The sequence below is a fragment of the Lagenorhynchus albirostris genome, chromosome 9 (genome assembly GCF_949774975.1).
Source record: "Lagenorhynchus albirostris chromosome 9, mLagAlb1.1, whole genome shotgun sequence".
In the NCBI taxonomy this organism is placed as follows: Eukaryota; Metazoa; Chordata; class Mammalia; order Artiodactyla; family Delphinidae; genus Lagenorhynchus; species Lagenorhynchus albirostris.
In genome coordinates, this window is record NC_083103.1 from 19,967,979 (window position 1) to 19,987,196 (window position 19,218).

Sequence of the window (19,218 nt, forward strand, 5' to 3'; positions counted from 1 at the left end):
AGAAAAGACACAAGCACCCCAATGTTCACTGTAGCAATATTTACAATAGCCAGGACATGAAAGCAACCTCAATGCCCATCAACAGATGAATGGATAAAGAAGATGTGGTACATATATACAATGGAATATTACTCAGTCATAAAAAGGAATGAAATTGAGTCATTTGTAGAGATGTGGATGGATCTAGAGACTGTCATACAGAGTGAAGTAAGTCAGAAAGAGAAAAACAAACATCGTATATTAACACATATATGTGTAACCTAGAAAAATGGTACAGATGAACCGGTTTGCAGGGCAGAAATTGAGACACAGATGTAGAGAACAAATGTATGGACACCAAGGGGGGAAAGTGGCTGGGGGTGGTGGTGGTGGTGTGATTAATTGGGAAATTGGGATTGACATATATACACTAATATGTATAAAATGGATAAGTAATGAGAAACTGCTGTTAAAAAAATAAATAAAATAAAATTCAAAAATTAAAAAAAAAAAGGGGGAATTCTCTGACAGTCCAGTGGTTAGGACTCCATGCTTTCATTGCCTAGGGCACAGGTTCAGTCTCAGGTCTGGGAACTAAGATACCGCCAGAGGTGTGTCACAGCCAAAACAATAAAAATATAAAAATAAAAATTGGACCTACCTTGGTGGCACAGTGGTTAAGAATCAGCCTTCCAACGCAGGTGACACGGATTCTAGCGCTGGTCCAGGAAGATCCTCCGTGCCATGGAGCAACTAAGCCCGTGTGCCACAACTACTGAGCCTGTGCTCTAGAGCCTGAGAGGCACAACAACTGAAGTCCACGCGCCTAGAGTCTGTGCTCCGTAACAAGAGAATCCACCTCAATGAGAAGCCCGTACACCGCAACTAGAGAAAGCCTGTGCACAGCGATGAAGACCCAACACAGCCAAAAATAAATAAATAAATTTATTTAAAAAATAATAAATGAATAAAAATTAAAGGACAAAAAGAATGCTTTAAATAAGTTTGGAAGCAACTAAGGAAGAAAAACAAGAAAACCTAGCAGAAAGGGCCCAAACTGAGAATTTAAGTATAAGATCTTTTAGTGAGTATCAAGGAGAGCAAGTCTTTAAGATCAAGAATATTTGTAAAAATATTCGCACGTGTCTTCATTTTTTCTTTTTTACTAAACTCTAGGGACAGTTTTGATCAGGAGTAGAGGGATTCAAACAAAAATATGCAGTAATGCAGTAGTTTGTGAAAGATGAATTTGTCTCCCTTTATTTCTAATGAGGTCGGAGTCTTACCTTAAGACCTACCTTACCTAAAGTAAGTCATTGAATTCGACTTACTTTATTTTGTTTTTAAATAGCAAAAATAAAAAGATGTTTAACATCATTAGTCATTAGGAAAATGCAAATTAATGTCACAATAAAATACCACTTTACCTCCATGGCTAAAATTGAAAAGACTATCTATATCATGAATTGTCAAGGATGTGGAAAAATTGGAACTATTATGCAGGTGGGGATTTCAAATTATATCACCACCTTGGAAAACAGTTCAGCAGTTTCTTAAAAAGTTACGACATACAAAGGCCGTATCGCTGGGTGTTTCATGACAAATTTGCCCCAATGGTATTCAATCTTATAAATGTGACAGCTGACATGTTATTACTTTTGTATTACTCTTGTGAAACTCCAGAAGCCACCATTTGCTTTAGAAATTAAACATATCTTTTTTTTTTTTTAAGACTTGGGCATCCATTTCTTAAACATCTTAGTCTTTCCTGCCTGTAAAAAAACATAATTATTCTTCAAAAGCCAGTTTGAATATTCCTTCCCTGTGAAGCCTTCCTTGATCTATTCTACACGGTATTAGTTTACTCAGACTGTTAAAACAAATGACCACAAACTTGTTGTCTTACAACAACAGAAATGTATTATCTCATAGTTCTGGAAGCTATACCTCTGAAATCAAGGTGTTGGCAGGGACCTGTCCTTTGTGAGGGTTTTAAAGACTCCTTCTTTGCCTCTTCCAATTTCTGGTGGTCTCAGGCATTCCTTACCTTGGGGCAGCAGAACTCCAATCTCAACCTTTGTCTTCACGTGGCTGTCTTCTCCCTATGTGTGTCTCTTTCTCTCTAACCAAATTTTCTTCTTAAAAGAACACCAGTCATACTGAAATTAGAGTCACTTTAACCAGTATGACTTTATCTTAACTAATTAAATCTGCAAAGACCCTATTTCCAAATAAGGTCACATTCTGAGGATCTGGGTGGACATGAATTTTTAGGAGATGCTATTCAACCCAGTAGAGTCCACCCTATGGCCACCAAAAATTCACATCATCCTACATGCAAGATACATTCATTCAATCCCAACATCCCAAAAGTCTTGATCTCTTTGAGCATTAACTCTATACCAAAATCTCACATACATATCAAATTAAAATTTTTCAAATTTCATTATCTAAGTACTCTAAATTTAAAAAGTTAATAATAACCTAAATCATCTACAGGTGAGATTCTGGATATGATTAATCCTAGGGGAAAATTTCTCACCATCTTTGTACCTGTGAAACTGGAAAAATTATCTGATTCCAAAGTACAAGTTATAGAACTGGCATGGGATAGACATTTGTATTTTGAACTGGCGAACATGAAAAGAATAAAGGAGTTACTGACCCAAAGCATTTTTGGAATTCAGCAAAGTAAATTCCATTAGGTTTCACAATTTGAGAATAATTCTCTGGTTTGATGTCCCTTTGGATTTATGGAAGGTCTTTTTTTGGGTGTAAGGAGGCCTCAACAGCTCATCCTCTGGGCCTACAGAACTAAGTCCATTATTTGTGCCTTTGGGTCGACCTATCTGGCTTCTGCTTCTTTCCTCAAAGTAATTTTGCTTTTGTTTGAAGGGTAGCTCATGATTGTACCTGTAGTTTTTTCAACTTGTTTCCTGCCTATAATCCTAGAAGACCAACAGCCTTCCTTCATTTCATGCTGTTTCTATCCCCTTCAGTTCAAGCTGACAGTGTTTCTGTTGATGAAACATTCTCAAAAATCTTGTCAGGTGGTGCACAGGCTTAGTCGTTCCACGGCATGTGGGATCTTCCCGGACCAGGGCTCGAACCCGTGTCCCCTGCATTGGCAGATGGATTCGTAACCACTGTGCCACCAGGGAAGCCCTGGGCCGTTTTGTTTGAGCACCTCTCAGAGAATTTCTGGAAAGCGAGGTAACCCTCGCATGTTTTCAAGTGGGCATCTAACACCGTTGCCATTATGCAATCGTTGCAGGGGTTGGCATATTGTAAATAGTAACGTGTTAAAACAAAACGGGTCACATCATATTTTAAATATAATGCAGGAAGTATTAACACCGCCATGATTTGATACTAGGATGCATTTAAAAATACAAGAACAAGCTCTTCTTTAACAGACAGTTTGCATGTTTCCTTTTTCTCTTTGTATTTTCATTCCCCTCCCTCCATGAATTGATGAGAACGTGAAAAAAAAACTTGTCAGTTTACCATGTATGTTGAAGGAATCCATACCATTAAGGAATCCATACCATTAAACAAGAAGGTTCTTTAAAGATCGTGCCTGCATAACCCGTCTCTATTCCATAACCCACCACCCATGATCTGGGTGACTGTATCCATGTGTCACACACATAATCTCCTCAGCAAAAGTTACTAAGGCACAACCATGGACATGTTTCCCAAGCATTCTATCTCAATAGGGTGAAAATTTTCCAAATCATCAAATACTGGTTCATTTTTACTTAACAGTTCTTTTCTCAATTTATCTTTTTGCTATAAACTAAATTAGCAAACAGGCCACCCATTCCAGAGCTTGGTGGGAATCTCCTTAGCTAAATATCCAAGTTCATAGTTTACAAGTTATACTTTCCACACAATACTAGAACTCGATTCAGTCAAGTTTTCTGCCACTATAACAAGATCACTTGCCATCTAATGTCCAGTAATAAGTTTCCTCTTTCCTTCTGAGACTTCACTAGAAACATCTTTAATGTTCATATTTCTACCTGTTGATTCTGTGAATGATGATATATGTAATTTAAGACAACAGAAGATTTCTCTAACTTACTGTTTATTCTTTACTCTTTCTGATCTCCCACCAGATTTGCCTATAACATTCATATTTCTATAAACCGCCTTCTCAAGGCAATCTAAGATTTTTTAATCATGCTCCTCAAAATTTTTCCAGCCTTTCTAGCCAATTCCTAGCTACTTCCACATTTTTAGGTGTTTGTTAAATAGCTATACAACTTCTGGTACCAAGATCTGTATTCGTTTCTGAAGGTCACTGTAGGAATTACCAAAAATTAGGAGACTTACCACTAGAGAAATTTATTCTCTCACAGTTCTGGAGGCTAGAAGATATAAGCAAGTCCAGGTTCTGTCTCAAAGCTCTAAGGAAGAAACCTTTCTTGCCTCTTCCAGTTTCCAAAGGCCTCAGGCATTCCTTGACTTGGGACGGCATAACTCCAGTTTCTACATCCTTCTTCAAAGGCTATCTTCCCTCTCTATGTCTTTGTATTCAAATTTCCCCCTCCATAATAAGGACATAAGTCACTGGATTTAGAGCCTACCCTAATCCAGTATGACCTCATCTTAACTAATTATATTTGCAGAGACTGTTTCCAAATAAGGTCACATTCTGAGTTTCCAGATGGACATGAGTTGGGGGGCAGGGAAGGGGCACTATGCAACCTAGTACAAACACTAAACAAAATCAGCTCCCCTCATCTGAATGTTCTCATGATACCCTATATCAAATTCTACTATAGAATGAACATATTATATGATAATTGTTTGTTTCACTGTCTACTCTATAGAACAATAATGATCATGAACGACAGATTTTATTTTTAATTTCTTACCTCATTGTATCCCCATTGTCCAGCGTAATGACTAAGACATGATCAATAAATGATTATTTAAGACTTACAAATGAATAAGTGCTCCATATATCCTAGAGCTAAAGTTAAATTGAACAAAATGATTTACAGTCACTACTAAGGTTATATTGAACATATTTTAGTATCAAAGCCCCTGTTAGCTTTTCACATATTTGGTTTAAAACACTGTCTTAAAAAAGTAAACACTAAAGTTGCATCTAAAGTGAATGACATTACAATAAAAAATAGAGATGTCTTGTTGTAGTAAAATTGTTTTACCTATGTCAAGTGCTTTTCTGTGGAAACAGAAGATCTCTTCAGCAACACGTTAAAGGCCAAAAATTTTTTAAAAGAGCAGAGTTGCAGTATTAAAAATTGCTCAAGCTATTTACATTTTTGTAAAATGGATCTCCAATTATATAAATTACAGACATTTGATTTTTTAGTCTTTTTCTCTCCATAGTGAACTTTTGCAGGAAAAAATTTACATCATCTAAATCTTGTTCACTTGTGTCCTTGCCCAGTCATTGGCTTGTTCACGTAAAAAAACTAAAACACTAACAAAAGCAAAAAAATCTTAATAAAGAATTTACAGATCATCTCTTAAACCAATTTATTATTTCAGTGAGAAAGGAGGGTTTAGGGACTAGCAGTTCTTTTACTTAGCAGTTTATAGCATTGATTCTCCTAAGAACTATAAGTTAATAATGTGAGTTTTTAAGGGCTAATGGAAACAGTATACTTATCTGTGATAAATCTGTTCAAATTAATGTATCTTACTGAGTAAGCATGTGGGGTTCTGTCATCAGACTGCATGCATGTTAAGCTTGTATCCCACATTCACTATCTCCGGAATCTTAGAAGATATGTTCTCTAAGACTCAATTTCTTCAACTGTAAAATCTGTATAAAAGCAGTACTTGGTTCATTTGGTTGATGGGATGACTCAGTGAAATCATCACTTTTCATAGTGCCTGTCACACAGAGGAGCTATTTTTCAGTTCCTTTTGTTTTTATTTCCCTCTTTTCATGATCAATCAGGCTTACTAAAATATTGTATTTACTTGCTATTAATAAGATTCTTATCAGCTGGTATTATCATACTTGATGGTGGAGTTTAATTGAGGTGGCAAAAGTGGTGATCTCATTCTGACCAAGTGCTGAGATAGGCAGATGCATAAGGCTTTGACAAAGAGAAAATAAGAAACAAAATTGAATGTTACTTGATAAACATATTTTAGTAGACTACATTTTTCTGGTAATAACTTGAAAAGAAACCAAAAAATACATCATCGGTGGAAATATTTGGGGTGGTAAAAACTTTTAACGTTTAATTCCTCAACCTTAGTCATATGTGAGATAGTCTTTCTCTTTTTGTCCCATTCCCCCACTCCTTGTGCAGACAGAGGCATATATGCAATGGAGGCAACTTGTTGAATAATGAAATTCATTACAGCGGAGGGTGTGATCCAATCTGAAAGGATGAGAGTAGAGGAGCTGATAACTATGTCTCCACTTGTCATAGAGAATGTTACCTTCTTTGACTAGAAAATGTCAAATCCAATGGCTACTTCTCCAGACCACAATTAATGTAGTTATATACAATAACAAGAACAAAAAAATCACAATTTTGCTTGTATATTAGCATTACATTAATATGAACTTTGTTTATCTGAGCCTATGAATTTTTGTTTTAGCTAGTGAACTTACTCAAATCAGGAGTGTTTAGCAGGAATTTGAAGAGATTTTTAAAGACATTTCCTCTAACTGGCTCTGTAGAGTATACCACTTGTGAATATGTATGTACAAATGGAAATATGTATGTTTTCCCCTTTAGATATTTGTTTCTATCCTAATTACCAGAAAAGACACAAAAAGAAAATTGAACTAGTTATTCCAGCAGCCTATATTTAATTTCAAACTGTCAGAAAATATTTCCATACAACCTCTATTGTAACAGAAATAAGAAAGTGATAACTTTAAAAACATTCTAGTGTTTTCCCATTCTTCAAAAATAGTTTAGACTAAAAGACTAGTTCTTTCTTAAGACATACCATGAGAGGGCTGAGAGTTACCACTCACGATCTTTAATAAAAATGTGTTTACATTTGCCAAGAAAGGAATTATTACAAGTTAATATTGCAATACAAGTTTCTAACATGGAATTATATCAACACAATTAATATAAGAGTATCTTCTATATCTTACTTTAAAGTTTTGTTGGCTAGAAATAGAATAAAAGCCTATAAGTGGAAAGTTTTCTGTGACATTGAATCAATGCTATTTTGGAAATCCTGTTTTGTTGTTGCTTTTTGTTGTGTTTTCTTTTTCTGGTGAGACAGGACAAGTTTCCTATGTGTTCTGGCAATTAAAATTTCCCTACAAATAAAGCAAGAAGATTTGCTCCAGTGCAACTGGCTGTAGAACTGCATGCTCTTTCAATACAAGGAAAAAAATCCCCTTCCTACTTCACCTCCAGCAGTCCTCTTCACTTGGAAGCAGTGGGGAGTGTTCAGGTATACACAGAGTAGCTGAGTTATATAGCTCTCAAATCCCTTTACTTACCCCCTTTTAAAAAATTTATTTATTTATCTATTTATTTTTGGCTGTGTTGGGTCTCCATTGCAGTGCACGGGCTTCATTGTGGTGGCTTCTCTTGTGACAGAGCACAGGCTCTAGGCACATGGGCTTCAGTAGTTGTGGCACGTGGGCTCAGCAGTTGTGGCTCGTGGGCTCTAGAGCGCAGGCTCAGGAGTTGTGGAGCACAGGCTTAGTTGCTCTGCGGCATGTGGGTTCTTCCCGGACTAGGGATTGAACCTGTGTTCCCTGCATTGGCAGGCGGATTCTTAACCACTACACCACCAGGGAAGTCCCTATTTACCCCTTTGAAAAATGGTTTTCCTCTGGAAAAAGTTCATGAAAACTCATGGGAAGGAAAAGGTAAATTTTACTTAATTTTCCCACAAATCTCACAAATATTCCCTCTAGTTAAGACCACATTTCCAAGAAAATATGGTGGGTTGTATGGTATTATAGACTACAGAGACAAAACAGGGAATAAAGCCAAAACAATGAAAAAGTTAACTTCACTGAATTAATCAAGAAATTTAATTCAGATTTTGGGGTGGAGGTTGTATTATACTTGCTTTTACCAACAGTAGGTTATTTTACAACTTTTGAGTCATAGTCTTTTAGTTCTGTCTCCCTACTTTGAAGAAGATCAAATTGGAAATGCCCTTAAGAATGAGAAGAGGATTTTTTTTGGCAGTTTAGAAGTATTGGGGTCCAGGGAAGGCCACCCCAAAATGGCATACTTATTATTTTGAATTAAAGTGACTTAAGAAATGGCCAGTACAAGAGGGACACTCTGACCCTCTTTTCTGTCTCCCTAAAAACAGGAAATCTCCCATATGAAAGGTGCACTCCCTGTATCTAAAGGTAGAAGGATACCCTTGTCACCAAAGATAGGAAGATAGGGAATTTGGGGATAAGTAGCCTGTATAAACAAACCTGTTACTTATTTATTTCCTCAAGCCCAAACTCTGTTCAGATTCTTCATTAATTGGGCATCCAAAACCTAGGTTTCTTTGCCCTATCAGTTGCTCACAAATTTATTGTTTCTTTGTCTAAAAAGTATAAAAGCTGCCTGCTTTGGCCACTTCTTAGGTCCCATTTCTATGGGACCTCCATGAACATGAATTGAAATGTATTTCTTTTTCTCCTGTTAATCTGTCTTGTGCCAAATTTTTTATTAGTCCAGCCACAAGAACTAAAGAGAAATTTTCCCCTCCCTGACAGAGTTAACTTTGAATGATTGTTCTAAACTTCTTGGTTTAAGTTGTGAGTGCCAAAAGTTCAAACTTTCTTTGAACAATAGGCTTCAATTTATATATTGTTCTTTTATACGACTAAGCCTCTTTATAAAAATTGATATCAAATTAAAGCAGAGTTTCCAAATACTAATAAATATTTTCACTTAGCTATGCTTTTATATGCTCATTTTAAATTGTATTTGGAAAAAACGGTTGGGTACTGTTGTCTTTTAATTGACTGGAAAGTTTCAAATCCCCCAGGTTTTAGTTTTTCATGAGCTGTGAAGAAGGCTTTTTAATGAGTTGGTGAGTGACATTGATTACCATTAAATCACATTAAGCAGAGGAAACAATGCTATTAACTTATAGTTTTCTAGATTCCATAATAGCTAATGCATAGGCAGTCTTAAAGATTAGCAATCCCCTAAGACACAGAGCAGCTAATAACTCACTCTGAAGAGTAATAGAAAAATATTCTTGGACATAATTTACTGATATCCTCAAACTTGGTTATAATCTAGACAAATTTTAGACATAATTAAAATGATGGTTTGATAATGATAAAAGTGATGTCACCTCCTGCTTAATTATCATAGCAAATGTTACCAAACAGAGAACGTATTGTAGATTTTCTACATCACAGGTAGTGTTGGATATGGTTCGTTTTAACTTTATTAGACATTCCCTTTCATTTTATTCCCTCAGCCATCTCTTCTATTTAAGCTAATAGCATTGGTACTTGCTCTCAAAGACAACATTCTAATGGAACACCCTGTCTTTGATCTCTCCATTTTATCTTGGCTTACATAGTATATTTAGCTTCATAGATTAATCTTCCTAAAGCACAGTTTGGGTAGATTGATTCCTTGCTTGATTATATTTCCCATTGCTTAGTAGAGAGAACTTAATTTTCTTAGTGGAGCATTCAAGAAACTTTACAATCTGATCCCTTTTAATTCCCAAACTTCTACCAGTCAACTTCACATATACTCTAGGTGAACTTCAACCATTCAGTTTCTGATAGGTTTCAGATGAGCTGAGCTCAGCATGCATTAAATATAGTACAATGTTTCTTCATCAGTGAGCAGCAAATAATTCAAAGGTATGTGGCCAAATTTTGCTCCATTTAAAAAATGTGTTTTGATATAACTAAAAATACTTGCAGTTATGATCAGGCCTGTTAGAGAGACTATTTAGCAGAGGTCACTCAAAGTGGGGTAGAACAGAATGTGATTTGCCGAAAGACAGAGGTAAGAAATGTAATGTCAAACCACACCAAAGACAAATCCTTGCTCCCTGGGATCAATAATAATTGCTTTGTAAGTATATAAGAAAGCTTGGTCAGGGCAGTAAACAGTTCAACTCAAAAAGTAATACAATATTGAAGGACCACCAATTCAACAATGCAATAACTGTGGATACCTTTATAGACAATTTGGAATGCTGTTACAGTGTATGGTGATTGTGTTCTCTTTATTATTCTCTCATATAATGTTTTTATGAGATTTTTAATCACTTTACGTGTGCTACTAAAAAAATATCTAGTATTCTAATATGGGCTACAAATGCAAAATATGTGTATCAATGCTTTTAACTAATCCCTTTTTCCTGGAAAGTCTTACCTCTACTCTTCCACCCCCAATCCCCACCTTGACTTCTCATCCTTCAAAGTGTTCTGCCTCAAAATTGCTTTCTTCATTAGCTACTCATCTTCTAAGTTTCTGTAATATTGTGGTAGAACCTCCTTGTGGAGGCACTTCTCTCATTTTTTCTACTTTGTTTTAACATCCTCTGTTTTTCTTTCCTTCTTTAATAGTGTTGAAACTTCTTAGGGGTATGGTTTTGTCATAATCATATGTACTTCTGAATTTTCAATATTCTTCATATTTCATGACACCCATTGGGTCTTTGAAAAATATTTGTTGAATAAATGGTTGAATTAAGTATGAATGAGTGGACATCTTTTTTAAAAAAGGAAAATAAATATATAATGTTTATTTTGAAAAGACTAATATTAAATTGCCCTAAGTATAGACATAACCCTAGTTTATTTATCCAATGTCAATTAGATATTTAAATGATTGACTTAATTATTTTAGGCCTTCTCTGCCTAATAGGTCATAATGTTAGTTTTACCAGAGATGCGGGCATTCTTTTCAATTTTCTAAATGTGCTATGCTATTTTATCCATTCCATATTCATTATAATTGGGAAAGATAGATTTTTTATTTTAAAGCATATTTTTGACATGCTAATTGATGATAAATTTTTGAAAACTCTTTGATACCATCAGTATTTAGTATAATTATGGATTTCATGTCCCCTCCAAATTTTTAAGTGGGATTTTTTAATCTCCATTATCAACTTTTTATCAGATATTTTTGCAGAAATGCTCTGTGTTAACTTTGATTTCCTTTACTCTTGATGATAATTCCTTGTTTTCATATCCTAACTATATGCTTTTGAGCATGCTTGCTACTATTTTCCTCTCTTTTTTTTTTTGTCCTTGAGATTGATGTTTCATCTTAAAGCAGGGATTGTTAAGTAGAAAATTATTCTACTACTTACAGTTATAGCCACTGCATTTATAGACTATGTACTACCATGAGGACAAATGTCATTCTGAGGGGCAAGAGTCATTACAAACCTGCTCTCAGCAATCCCATATATTGGTACCACTCTTGTCGAATGGATCTGAGGTGGCTTTTCCGTAGATAAAGCAACACTCACGTGATTCTTCGCTTTTCGTTTTATCCTCCCCTTCATCATTACAGCACTAACAGCTGTCCACTTACTATTTCTCCATGAAACAGGATCCAACAACCCCACAGGAATCCCATCTGACATAGACAAAATTCCATTCCACCCTTATTACACAATTAAAGACATCCTAGGCACTCTACTACTAATCCTAGTCTCACTAATACTAGTCCTATTTTCACCCGACTTGCTAGGAGACCCTGACAACTACACCCCAGCAAACCCACTCAACACACCACTGCATATTAAACCAGAGTGACATTTTCTATTCGCATATGCAATTCTACGATCAATTCCCAAAAAACTAGGAGGAGTTTTAGCCCTATTACTCTCAATCCTAATTCTAGCATTTATCCCAATACTTCACACATCCAAACAATGAAGTGTAACATTCCGACCCCTTAGCCAATTCCTATTTTGTGTGCTAGGGCAAACCTACTAATACCAACATGGATTGGTGGACAAACTGTAGAACACCCCTTCATCATTATTGGACAACTCGCATCTATTTTATACTTTCTTTTAATTCTAGTACTAAACCAGTAAATAGCATCACTGAAAACAATCTCCTGAAAAGAAGAGTCTCTGTAATATATCATATTATCCTGGTTTGTAAACTAGAAAAGGAGAACAACACACCTCCCTAAGACTCAAGGAAGAAGCCCCGAGCTTCACCGCCTGCACCCAAACCTGAAATTCTACTTAAACTATTCCCTGAAATTATATTATAAGACATTTACAGAATTGTTAAGTACTATATCAGTATCAAAACAGCCCATTTTATCATAAACTATTATGTACATAGTACATACCTGTATTACCACATTAATAAGTATATACATCTTATACGTACATTACATTATATGTATAATTGTACATTACTTACCCCATGCACATCCTATTATTAGTATTACATAGTACATACAGGTAATTAATCGTACATAGGACATTAAATCAAATCAATTCCAGTCAACATGCATTTCCTGTCCATTAGACCACAAGCTTAATCACCAGGACCATCAACCCGCTTGGCAGGTACCCCTCTTCTCACTCTGGGCCCATAATCTGTCGGGGTTTCTATTAATGAACTTTATCAGACATCTGGTTCTTACTTCAAGGCCATCTCACCTAAAATCGCCCACTCTAACCCCTTAAATAAGACATCTCGATGAACCAATGACTAATCAGCCCATGCTCACACATAACTGTGATTTCATGCATTTGGTATTTTTTAAGCTTTAGGGGGGATGCTTGGACTCAGCTATGACCTTAAAAGGTCTTAACACAGTCAAGCAAATTGTAGCTGGACTTCAACTGAAAGTTACTTACTAGCATCAGTAATTCATGGTGTGTAATTCAGTCATTGGTTAAAGGACATAACAATATTATATGTGTATACATGTACAAAAGACATAGCATTCCACTCTTCCCCCCCACCCCCATCTAAAACAAACTCCCATCAAAACAGATTAGCCTCAAAAACACTCCCATCATACCAATAAAGTACTTAGATATTCACCACCCATATAGACAGACATCCCCCAGATTCATTAGCCATTTTATCAAAAATTTAATACTAAATCTGACACAAACTGCACAACACAGACATATAAATACCACCTGTACACAGCAAGTTGATGTAGCTTAAACAGCCTCTAAAGCAAGGCACTGAAAATGCCTAGATGGGCATTCTAGCCCCATAAACACACAGGTTTGGTCCCAGCCTTTCTATTAATTTCTAATAGAATTGCACATGCAAGTATCCGCACTCCGGTGAGAATGCCCTCTAAATCACTAAGATGAAAAGGAGCAGGTATCAAGCACACTATGTCAGTAGCTCACAACGCCTTGCTCAACCACACCTCCACGGGAGACAACAGTGATAAAAATTAAGCCATAAACGAAAGTTCGACTAAGCCGTATTAATTAGAGTTGGTAAATTTTGTGCCAGCCACTGCGGTCATATGATTGACCCAAGTTAATAGAAATACGGCGTAAAGCGTGTTAAAGAGTAATACAAAATAAAGTTAAATCTTAATTTAGCTATAAAAAGCCATAATTAAAGTAAAAGTCGACTACGAAAGTGACTTTAGCATATCCTGATTACACGACAGCTAAGGCCAAAACTGGGATTAGATACCCCACTATGTTTAGCCCTAAACCCAAATAATTACAAGAACTAGATTATTCGCCAGAGTACTACTAGCAACAGCTTAAAACTCAAAGGACTTGGCAGTGCCTCACACCCCTCTAGAGGAGCCTGTTCTATAAGCCCCGGTAAACCTCACCAGCCCTTGCTAATTCAGTCTATATACTGCCATCTTCAGCAAACCTTAAAAAGGAGTAAAAGTAAGCACAACTATAGCATGTAAAAACATTAGGTCAAGGTGTAACCCATGGGGTGGGAAGAAACAGGCTACATTTTCTACACAAAGAACACTCTCTTATCTGCATGAAAGTTTTTATGAATCCTTAAAAACCAAAGGAGGATTTAGTAGTAAATTAAGAATAGAGTGCTTAATTGAATAAGGCCATGAAGACGTACACACCGCCTGTCACCCTCCCTCAAGTATTATGACAAAATCACAACTTATTAACAGATGCTAGTCAATTATATGAGAGGAGATAAGTTGTAACAAGGTAAGCATACTGGAAGGTGTGCTTGGATAAACCAAAGCTTAGCTTAAATAAAGCACCGAGTTTACACCTAGAAGATTTCATAGCCTATGAATGCCTTGAACTAAATCTAGCCCACAACCCTCCATCATACTAGCACGAACCAATCAAATAAAACATTCACCTAACATCTAAAGTATAGGAGATAGAAATTTAAATACTAATGGAGCCATAGAGAACGTACCATAAGGGAATGATGAAAGAAACATTAAAAGTAACAAAAAGCAAAGCTTACCCCTTGTACCTTTTGCGTAATGATTTAACTAGCAAAATTTTTAAAAAGAGAACTTAAGTTAAACTACCCGAAACCAGACGAGCTACTTATGAATAGTTACTAGAAAAAACTCATCTATGTGGCAAAATAGTGAGAAGATTTATAAGTAGGGTGACAAGCCTAACGGGTCTGGTGATAGCTGGCTGCCCAGGAAAAGAATTTCAGTTCAACGTTAAATAATACTAAGAACCCCTTATAAGTTTTAATGTATATTTAAACATTAGTCTAAAAAGGTACAGCTTTTAAGAAATGGGTACAACCTTAACTAAAGAGTAAAAATAAACAGCACCATAGTTGGCTTAAAAGCAGCCACCAATTAAGAAAGCCTTCAAGCTCGACAATATATCTTAATTTCAATATTAAATAAATCAGCTCCTAGTCTTATTACTGGACCAATCTATACAATTATAGAAGCAATACTGTTAATATGAGTAACAAGAAGTATTTCTCCTTTCACAAGTTTACATCAGCAACTAATAATATACCGATAATTAGGAGTAAAAAAATATAACCCAACACTAGACTATTTATTGAACATACTGTTAATCCAACACAGGTGTGCACCCAAGGAAAGATTTAAAAAAAGTAAAAGGAACTTGGCAAACACAAACCTTGCCTGTTTACCAAAAACATCACCTCTAGCATCACTAGTATTAGAGGCACCGCCTGCCCAGTGAGAATTGTTAAATGGCCGCAGGATCCTGACCATGCAAAGGTAGCATAATCATTTGTTCTCTAAAAAAGGACTTGTATGGGGCTTCCCTGGTGGCACACTGGTTGAGAGTCCGCCTGCCGATGCAGGGGACACGGGTTCGTGCCCTGGTCCGTGAAGATCCCACATGTCGCGGAGCGGCTAGGCCCGTGAGCCATGGCCGCTGAACCTGGGCATCCAGAGCCTGTGCTCCGCAATGGGAGAGTCCACAACAGTGAGAGGCCCGCGTACCGCAAAAAAAAAAAAAAAAAGGACTTGTATGAATGGCCACATGAGAGTTTTACTTCTCTTACTTTTAATCAGTGAAATTGACCTCCCCGTGAAGAGGCGGAGACGACAAAATAAGATGAGAAGACCCTATGGAGCTTCAATTAATCAATCCAAAAAAACATAGTTAAACCACCAAGAGATAACAAAATTTCACATGGATTCACAATTTTGGTTGGGGTGACCTCGAACCACAAAAAACCTCCGAGTGATTAAAACTTAGACCCACTAGTCAAAGCATAATATTACTTATTGATCCAAAAAATTGATCAACGGAACAAGTTACCCTAGGGATAACAGTGCAATCCTATTCTAGAGTCTATATTAAAAAAGGGGTTTACAACCTCGATGCTGGATCAGGACACTCCAATGGTGTAACCGCTATTAAAGCTTCGTTTGTTCAACAATTAAAGTCCTACATGATCTGAGTTCAGACTGGAGCAATCCACGTCAGTTTCTATCTATTATGTATTTCTCCCAGTACGAAAGGACAAGAGAAACAAGGCCCACTTTGAATAAGTGCCTTCAAAACAATTAATGATGTAATCTCAATTTCATAAGCAAACACAAAATAACCACGCGAAACCAGGGTTTAGTTAGGGTGGCAGAGCCCGGTAATTGCATAAAACTTAAGCCTTTATACTCAGAGGTTCAAACCCTCTCCCTAACAAAATGTTTATAATCAATATCCTAATGCTTGTTATTCCTATTCTTTTAGCCGTAGCATTTTTAACATTAGTAGAGCAACAACTCTGAAAAGGACCAAATGTTGTAGGACCACATGGTCTACTTCAACCCATTTCCAATGAAATCAAACTATTCATTAAAGAACCACTACGATCAGCTACATCCTCCACCTCCGTATTTGTTATTGCACCAATCCTAGCTTTGACTCTAGCCCTAACAGTATGAATCCCTCTACCCATGCCATATCTGCTCATTAATATAAACCTAGGGGTATTATTCATACTAGCCATATCAAGTTTAGCCATATACTCTATCTTATGATCCGGATGAGCCTCCAATTCAAAATATGCACTAATCGAAGCCCTACGAACAGTAGCACAAACAATCTGATACGAAGTAACACTAGCAATTATTCTCTTATCTGTGCTCTTAATAAATGGGTCTTTCATCCTATCGACCCTCACCACAATACAACTATGGTTGATCTTCCCATCATGGCCACTAGCCAAGATATGCTTTATTTCTACCCTGGCAGAAACTAACCCAGCCCCATTTGACCCGACAGAAGGACAATCCGAACTCTTATCCGTCTTTAATGTAGAATACGTAGCAGGCCCTTTTGGTATATTTTTCCTAGCAGAATATGCTAACATCATTATAATAAATTGTTCACAACAATTCTGTTCCTAGGAGCATTTCACAACCCACAGACACCAGAGCTGTATACAGTCAACTTCACCATCAAAACACTATTATTAACAACATCCTTCCTATGAATTCGAGCATCCTACCCTCAATTCCGGTATGAGCAGTTAAAACACCTACTCTGAAAAAATGTCCTGCCTTTAACACTAGCCCTGTGCCTATGACACGTATCACTACCCATCATAATAGCAAGCATCTCCCCACAAACATAAGAAACATGTCTGATTAAAGAGTTACTTTGATAGAATAAATAATAGAAGTTCAAGCCCTCTTATTTCTGGAATTATAGGAATCGAACTTACCCTTGAGAATTCAAAATTCTCCATGCGGGCTTCCCTGGTGGCGCAGTGGTTGAGAGTCCGCCTGCCGATGCAGGGGACACGGGTTCGTGCCCCGGTCCGGGAGGATCCCACATGCCGCAGAGCTGCTGGGCCCGTGAGCCATGGCCACTGAGCCTGCGCGTCCGGAGCCTGTGCTCTGCAACAGAAGAGGCCACAGCAGTGAGAGGCCCGCGTACCACAAAAAAAAAAAAAAAAAATTCTCCATGCTACCATATTACACCCCATTCTATAGTAAGGTCAGCTAAATAAGCTATAGGCCCTGTACCCTGAAAATGCTAGTTTATACCCTTCCCGTACTAATAAACCCCATTATCTCTGTCGTTATTTTAACAACTGTCGTTTTAGGGACTAAGATTGTAATAACCAGCTCCCACTGATTGCTGGGCTGAATTGGATTTGAAATAAATATCCTAGCCATTATCCACATTATAATAAAAAACTTTAACCTATGAGCCATAGAAGCCTACACTAAGTATTTCTTAATAAAAGCCATCACATCCGTATTACTTATAATAGCAGTTATCATTAACTTACTCTATTCCAGCCAATGAACCATTACAAAAGTATTAGCCCTAGACATAAAACTAGGATTATCCCCCTTTCACTTTTGAGTGCCCGAGGTAACACAAGGCATCCCATTAAGGGCAGGCCTAATCCTGTTGACATGACAAAAACTTGCGCCTCTATCAGTCCTTTATCAAATCTTGCCATCAATCAACCTAAGCCTAATACTATCCATATCCATACTGTCCATCTTAATCTGAAGGTGAGATGGGTTAAATCAAACCAAACTCTGAAAAATCATGGCTTACTCATCAATCGCCCACGTAGGATGAATAACAGCTGTCTTACTATACAACCCAACTATAACAACCCTAAACCTAGTAATCTACATTATAATAACCCTCACTATATTCATATTATACATTCACAGCTCGGCCACCACTACATTGTCACCATCACACACATGAAACAAAATACCTATTATCACAACCCTTACCATAGCCACTCTACTATCAATAGGGGGACTCCCACCGCTATCAAGATTCATGCCTAAATGAATAGTTATTCAAGAAATAACAAAAAACAATAATATTATTCTACCCACACTTATAGCCATCACAGCACTACTTAACCTGTACTTCTACATGCGACTCACATACTCCACAGCACTGACCATGTTCCCCTCCACAAACAACATGAAAATAAAATGGCATTTTGACTCTACAAAACAAATAACCCTCCTACCAACCATGATCGTAATATCCACAACACTCCTGCCCCTCACACCAATACTATCAGTACTGGAATAGAAATTTAGGTTAAACCAGACCAAGAGCCTTTAAAGCCCTAAGCAAGTATAATTTACTTAATTCCTGCCTAATAAGGATTGCAAGACTATATCCTACATCAGTTAAATGCAAATCAAACATTTTTACATGTTTTTAAATTGTAAAACAGAAGCTTTCTTAAAATATACTCTCAAGGTATGCGTAAGTATGCATAAGTTCATCTCAAGATCCGTTACTTAATCTAGAGAGAAAAAAATATTGGTATCAGATATTTCTACCTAGATGAGACTTAAAAGGTAATATTATAGGATTCCCTGATTTTACTATTGGAGATGGGGAGTACAGTGAAGTAAAAACCTGGTCCCCCAAACTGCTCACACTATAGTCAGAGGCAAAGCCTAGGTCTTTTATATATTTCAGACAAATCTTTGTATCTTAGGTCTTATGACGTAAAGAAAACTGGAAGATACGTGATGCTGTATAAGCAAAGAAAGAGCCTCCTTTTAGTATAATATGAGGTGAAGCTGATGCTGACCAAGTCTCCACAGAAGTGCAAGATTCAATGTACAGACCCTGCCTAAATGGATAATCACTAACCAGGCAGATAACTGGAACGAATGTAACTATTCGCTTATTTTTATGGTTGTGTTTAATGTTAGATGTTTTGAATGTCATGTTTGTAAAATCTTTGTACTCTAACAGCGATAACTCAAGCATTAGTCACAAATTATGTTACAGTAAATACTTCCATTTTGATATGTCCTTGCCTCTGATATGTAAGGGGAAATAACAACAAAAGGCACAAGCTCTTTC

General features: G+C 36.8%; 1 pseudogene; it reads left to right on the forward strand.

Annotated features, from left to right (window-relative positions):
- The first annotated feature begins 1,454 nt into the window (after positions 1-1,454).
- On the forward strand, positions 1,455-12,098 carry LOC132526466 (cytochrome b-like; annotated as a pseudogene).
- Positions 12,099-19,218: the final 7,120 nt, after the last annotated feature.